Source organism: Crocuta crocuta, unplaced genomic scaffold (genome assembly GCF_008692635.1).
Source record: "Crocuta crocuta isolate KB4526 unplaced genomic scaffold, BGI_CrCroc_1.0 scaffold1091, whole genome shotgun sequence".
NCBI classification, from domain to species: domain Eukaryota; kingdom Metazoa; phylum Chordata; class Mammalia; order Carnivora; family Hyaenidae; genus Crocuta; species Crocuta crocuta.
In genome coordinates this window covers 16,712-24,123 of record NW_027529194.1, presented here as the reverse complement: position 1 = coordinate 24,123, position 7,412 = coordinate 16,712, and the positions used below count along the sequence as shown (strand labels likewise).

Genomic DNA, 7,412 nt, shown 5'->3' with positions numbered 1-7,412 from the left:
CCCTCCCACCCCATCAATCCTCAGTTTGTTCTCAGCATTCAAGAGTCTCTCATGGTTTGCCTCCCTCCCTTTCCCCCACTATTCCCCTCCCTTCTCCCCCACAGTTCTCCGTTAGGTTCCTCCTAATCCTCCTATACGTGCAAACATATGGTAGCTGTCCTTCTCTGCCTGACTTATTTCGCTCAGCATAACACCCTCGAGTTCCATCCACGTTGCTACACATGGCCAGATTGCATTCTTTCTCATAGCCATGAGGTATTCCGTCGTATAGATAAACCACATCTTCTTGACCCATTCGTCAGTTGATGGACACTTAGGCTCTTTCCATGTTTTGGCTATTGTGGAGAGTGCTGCTATGAACATTGGGGCACGTGTGTCCCTATGCATCGGCACTCCTGTATCCCTTGGGTGAATTCCTAGCAGTGCTATTGCTGGGTCATAGGGGAGTTCTAGTGTTAATTTTTTGAGGAATCTCCACACTGTTTTCCAGAGGGGCTGCACCAGTTTACATTCCCACCATCACTGTAGGAGGGTGCCCGTTTCTCCACATCCTCGCCAGCATCTAGAGTCCTCTGATTTGCTCATTTTAGCCACTCTGACTGGCATGAGGTGGTATCTCAGTGTTGATCCTCCCATCTTTGAAGAACAAACCCTGCCCTGTCCTGACAGGTTCAGAAGCACCCCCAGAGAGTAGGGCCCTTTCCTGAGGTTTCAAAAAGAGCAGCATTAGCATTCATTAGTGCTCTAATTGGCATTTTAATTGCCAGTCTCACTCTCTGCCTTTTAGTCTTTACAGTGAGGACCTGGTGCAGAGCCCTCTCCCTATTCCTCCCACCCTCCTTCTCCCTAGGGATCAGCTCAAAGTTGTGCCTCACTTTCCGTCACCCACTACCCACATCTCCCAACAAAGCCTGGAGGCTGGGATGAGCTTCTCCAGGGCATCTGCATTGCACTTTCTCTCCCTCCCCCTGCCAGTGAGCTCAGGAAATTGGTTTTAATCCACCAGGCTCCAGTTGCTTAGCAACAGAAAAACCTGCTCCTAGCAACCAGAAGCCACAAAGATGCTGCAGGAGGGGGTTGTCTCGGCCCTGCTCTTGCTCAACTCCTGACTGCTGGCCTCCCTGATGTGTTTCTCATCGAGTACCACACCCTTCCTTTCTCAGATGTCAGGTCTTGAAAGCCTGATCTCTGGGGCAGCTGCCTTGACCTCAACCCCCACCCATTCTTCCTGCCTGGAGCCTCTCTGAATCCTACCTCCCAGCCCAGCAGAAGGCAACTCATGACTACAGTAGGGTGGCTCTAGGCAGTGCCCTCACCTTCCAGTGACCAGTGACAGAGATCACTGGCTGTATAGGTTCCTCCAGTCTGTCCTGGTGGGTGGGAGTAGGGTGGGCCAGGCTCCTTTCACTCTGGATGAGAGCAATTCCTGCCCTGGGTGTAGAGCACTGTGCATTGTAATCCCAGCCCACCTGATCCTGAAAGGAGGCAAGGGATAACCCCCCACTTATACAGATCAGAAAACTGAGAGTCAGATGGGCTCAGACCCACACATTTCAGTGACAGCTGGGTCTGAACTCAACACAGTCAGCATCCATGACGCTGCCAGGCCACTGTGCAGCCCCAGAGGCTTCTGCTTCCACTCCGCAAAAGACAGACAGGACAGGGTTCTGCACCACGAAGAAGAAGCCTTCTGCCCTCCTGCGTTTTGGGATGGCCCCAGCTCAGGGTGATCATCAGTGCAGATTTCCCATTTGACGAGCTGCTTTTCTAGAATTTTTTAACTTAGTAAGAGTTCAGGAGTGTCTCCCAGGAGACACTGAATCAGAATTGTGACTCAATGAATGGGGGCTACTGGTATCTTAATCTCAGACTCACTGGATTTCACAGGAGGTGCACATGCACGCATTCCTCTACCCCTTCTGTAGGGCCTCGAGCTCTGACAACAGGGCTGCCCCCTAGAAATAAACCATGGAAAGTGGGGGCTGTGGGAAACTGGCATCTAACGAGGGACCCCCATCCCCATCTCTTACCCTGAGCCAGGTCCCTAGGCAGGGACAAGCCTTTCCCTGGGCAACCTCTCTCTACCCCCTCCCCCCACCCCTAACTTCTTGCTTCTCCCTCCCTTTCCTCCTTTCTCCCTCCCAAGAAAAGGGCTTATGGCTTCCATCGCCTGGCAACCAAAGGACTGCCACAGGCTGGGAAGAGCAGCACAAATGCTGCCTATTGAGGGGGCTGAAATGAGAGGCAAAATCTCTGTCTCCAGTCATCAGCCTCTGCCAGCAATGTCGCTGGTGCTCACAAATTACACATTTTCTTAAATCTGCAATCTCGCTGTGCTCTATGATAAAAAGCTTCCAAAATCAGACAGATAACCCGCATTTGGATAAATATCTCCTTGATCCACCCTTTTCTATTTCATATTTAAAGCCTTTTGTTATGGAAAATCTCAAGCCCACACACAAAGTAGAATGGCATAATGAACCCTCCTGTGCACACCGCCCAGCATCAGCAATTATTAACTGCTGGCCAGATACCATATCATTGCATCTGCAAGTATTCAGTATGTGGCTCTGGCTCTGGAACATTAGAATTATCTTTTTAACATAACTACAATGTTATTTTAAAGTAATGAACAGTAATTCCATGATATCACCATATACCCAGTCAGTGTTCACATGTCAAATGTCTCATCAGTATCATGAAGGGTTGGTCTTTTTTTTTTTTTTCAACAGTTTACTTGGGTCAGGATCTAAATAAAGTCTACACATCAGTCTATAGATTCCACTTCCTGAATATCGTAAGGGAGGAAAAACTTTTCCTCTACTCTCTCTTTTTTTAAAATGTCTTATTTATTTCTGTGTGTGAGAGAGAGAGAGAGAGAGAGACAGCATGAGCAAGGGAGGGTCAGAGAGAGAGGGAGACACAGAATCTGAAACAGGCTCCAGGCTCTGAGCTGGCTGTTAGCACAGAGCCCGACGTAGGGCTCAAACCCATGAACCGTGAGATCATGACCTGAGCCAAAGTCGGACACTTAACCGACTGAGCCACCCAGGCGTCCCTCCTCTACTCTCTTAAGCTCACTAACTGAGGTGTGTAAATTGAACTGATAAAACACAGACTAACAGGAGGGGAAAACCAGAATTTCTTTACATGGGCAACCTCCATACACATGGCAGAACTGAGTGATGATAACTCAAAGGACTGATTGGCATTTGGGACTTAGATACCATCTTAATAGGTGAGTCTGGGAGAGAAGAAAGGCACTTGCTGGAAAACAAATGCCTTTTTGGAAAGATAAATGGGTTTTCAGGAGAACAAACAGCTGTTAGGAAAGTTTGTGATAATGTTAGTCTCTACAGGTCTGAGTGGCCTTTCCGTCTCCTTCAGGGCCACAAAACCCTCCTGGAGAAGAGATTTGGGGTAAATTTTATTCACGGTCTACCTTCTGGGAGTAGATGGCCTGAGAAGGAATTTATGACGCCTCATTTCCCAGAAGTTGCTGCTTTTAGTCAGATAAGGGAAGCTCCAAGAAGGCTTCCCCCTCCCCCCCGTTATCTGTTGAATCGCAAATACCTTCAGCTTAAACTAATCTTTATAGCAACTCTAGGGTTCCAAGTGGGTACCCATAACATAGTGACATAACAAGGAATTGAAATTACCCTGGGAACCATTGACCCCTGGGCTCTTCATAGACTTTCTGTGAGCTCTGCTTTGAGCTGTGTGAGGCATTATTAGTTCCCAAATCTTAAGATGAGGAGATTGAGATTCAAAGTGGTGAAAGGAAGAGATCAAGGTCCCCAGCTAATGAGGCACTGGTCCCGGCCAGCAACTCATGCCAGGAGTCCAAACTCCTAACTGTATGTGTCCTGGCAACCATATACTCTGTCTGCCCCCACCCCTAACCTGTCCTGCCTCCAAAGAGGTAAGAGAAGGCTTTTAGAAGGAGTTAGGGAAGGGGCGCCTGGATGGCTCAGTCGGTTGAGCATCCAGCTTCGGCTCAGGTCATGATATCACGGTTCATGGGTTCGAGTCACATGTCAGGCTCTGCGCTGACAGCTCGGAACCTGGAGCCTGTCTTCGGTNGACTTTCCATCCATGTGTAAGTTCTCCCTTTTCTCCACTGACCCTGATGTGGGTCCTGTACCCATGGAAAACAGTGGACCTCATTCCTTTTGGGCCCAGGGTGCTAATTTTCTTTATTTCCTCATAACGAGACCCACCCCTGTCTAACCATTAGTGAGGGAGAAAGTACAAGTGTGCTGCATCAAGCCCCTTCTTTTTCAGAGTTTGGAAGTGATACCCAGAGAACACAGGGCTCTTGCCCTTGTTTCAGAAGACACAAGCCTACTCCTAATGAATTATAAAGGTAAGTTTGGATATTTAGAGAAGAGACCATAGAATACTAATCCTCCATTATTATTCACTCAACATGTTTTTATTGATTGCTTGGCATGTGGCAGACACCATTCCAGGTAAAGAATACAGCAATGAAAAGAAAATAGATGAAATTTTCTTCCCACAAAGATCTTACATTCTAATAGAAGAATACAAATACTAAATAAATCAATAAGAATATATATAATATGTTGCAAGAAACATAGTGTGGGTATCTATCTATCTATATATTTGGCCATTAATTCTGCCTCTTTGAGGAAATGACATTTGAGAAAGAACTGGAGGAAATTCAGGGAACAGGCCATATGATTATCTTGGAGAAGATGGTCAGGTAGGAAGAACAACAGTTATATTTTCCTGAGACATGTTTGAAGAAGAACAAGAAGACTAATGTTCCTGAAACAAATGTGAGGTACTTAGAATTTTAAGAGATGATGGCAGAGAATTGGTGAGTCTGATTATATATTGCAATGTAAGCCATGGTAAGGAAGTTGGCTTTTATTTAGTGAGGTGGAAAGCCACTGCAATTCTGGGAGAGGAGGAAAATTACATCATCTAGTCATTACCTGGATTTCTCTGGTGACTGTGCCCAGAATGGACTGTTTGTAGGCAAGGACAGAAGCAATGAGATAGCTTAGAATGTTATTGCAATGCGACCTCTTATTCATGTTACTGTGCGACTACAGATAAACTTGGCAACTTCCATCTCTGGATAATTCAGTCCTCTACATTTGTGTTGGCATCTAGGGAAGTACTGAAACTTGCATTAGGCTCCTATCCCTGTGCTCTTTCTGTTTCCCTACATAAACTTTCATTGTCATCCCAATAAGGAGAGAATAAATGATGGAAAAGGGAATCACCGAAGGATTGGTTCTCAAGGTTGTAGGAATAAAACTAAAAAGAAAATGGAGGTAAATTGTAGAGAAAAGCCTATAAAAATACTGGTAAGTTTTATTACTCTTTGCTGAGAGATATTGGACTTGCTGATCAGTAACCTTTTCTAGAGACCTATTATAGATAAATGATAGTGTTAAAATATGTTAATAATGCATCTTTAGATANTGCGCTTTTTCTAATCTCTTGAAATAGGCCTGGAGAGCAATGTACTAGCCTTGGTCAGGAACCCAAAGGATTCCCCGGCACCTGACCTTTTTGTGTTTTAAAGTTGGAAATTGGGAAGATTCAAGAGTAAAAGTCACACACAGATTTTAGCCTAATGTTGAGGATTAATCTTTCCTTATGGAAAGAAAGCAAAATTCCTCAATTATTAGTGACAAAAGCTCTTTCCAGACCTAACTTTTAGTCAGGTTCCTCTGAAACTTCAACCTTTGAACTTACATGTTCATCTTTGCATTGCCCAATTTTAGCAAAAACCCTCCTAAATTGGTTTTAAAAGAATCTCCATATTCAATATATGATTATTCTTCATATATGATTAAATTCTTTATATTCCACCCTTAGTATCTGACCACATTAGCCTTTCACCAGCAGGAATCCTGTCAAATCACAATCTTCTTTTACTTCTGATGCTTCCTTATAGTAATTTTCTACACACTGACTCCCACTACCAATGCAATAGGCACTTGAATAAAATCTTCCTTACCATCTTTTAACAAGTGTTGGAATAATTTTTCTTTGACATTAATGTTAAAGACAAAGGCATTTGACAATTAAAGAGATTAGTTAATTAGGCTATTGTAATAGGGAAGTGTTCATTTCTGTGGAAGAATGTCTCAAAGAAAAGGACAGGGGCCTGGGTTTTATAGAGGCAGATAAACTAGGGAGCTATGAGGAAAGGTGGACAGCAAATTTTGTCTAAGTTATGAGGAAGAATGGAGGGGAATACACAAGGGCAGCATGGTCCTTTGTGGTTAGCCATTTCTCAGATCACAAAAGGATAGGGGGATTATTCAACCATCTCTGATCTCCAAGAGCACAAGGTTCAGATACAGCTAAACATTGTCACTAGTTTTCTTTTATCACCTTGATTTAGGAAAAAAAATTTCAGACTGTATTATTGTCTAAAGCTTTTAAGATAATACTATGCAGTAAACACATGGTAGCATATGCATTAAAATGTTTCATTAATACATTTCTGGAAGAATAAATAAGAAATTGTTGTCAGTTCCTTTACCTTTGAGGAGAAAACCTGGGGAGCAAGATGGTGAAGGAAAACATTTCTTTTTATCTTTCTATTTTGTTTGAATTTTTCTCACCATATGCATATATTTATTTTATTATTAAAAGTACTATCTTTGGGTGGCGATGAAGATGGCAGACATTCACAGTTAACATGCACAACAAAAACAGCTAATAATCTATCAAAATAAGAAGAGGAGCCTGCTTGGAGAAACCTGCAAATAGAGGCTCTCACAATACTACAAAGCCAGTGGTCTGGGATTCAAGATGCCATTGACAAGAAATGCTCCTTTCCTTGTAATGTCTCCATCCAAGGGTACATTCTGTATGGTGTGGTGACCAGAGTGAAGATGCAGAGGACCATTGTCATCTGCCAAGATTACCTCCACATCCAAAAATATAACTGTTTCGAGAAATGCCACAAGACCATGTCTGTGCACCTGTCCCCCTGCTTCAGGAATGTCAATATTGGCAACAATGTCACAGTGGATCAGTGACAGCCCTTCAGAGAAACTGTGAGCTTCAACATGCTCAAGGTCACTAAGGCTTCTGGCACCAAAAAGCCGTTCCAGAAGTTCTGAGACTAGACCTCTTCCCACACCTCAAAACAAAACAAAGTTATTTTCCCAGTCAAAAAAAGAAAAAATACTGTCATTGAAAATTTATGTGGGCATTGGGTTATGGGTCTTCTGTTTCTTCTTAATATTTTTCTGCATTTCAAAACCTAACAAATAATTTTTAAAGAGTAATATAGGCAAATTTTTCTGAAAGTTTGGCCTGTTAAAAGCAGCCCCATGAGAGAAAGAGATTGCCAGGTGGAAGTATTTGGATTGCATTGGGGGTTGGTCCCTGGATATTTTTGCTCTTCTTGCCTAGGT

At 43.7% G+C, this 7,412-nt stretch overlaps 1 pseudogene; it reads left to right on the top strand.

Moving 5' to 3' along the window:
- Window positions 1-6,666: 6,666 nt before the first annotated feature.
- Window positions 6,667-7,115, top strand: LOC144226826 (small ribosomal subunit protein uS17 pseudogene; annotated as a pseudogene).
- Window positions 7,116-7,412: the final 297 nt, after the last annotated feature.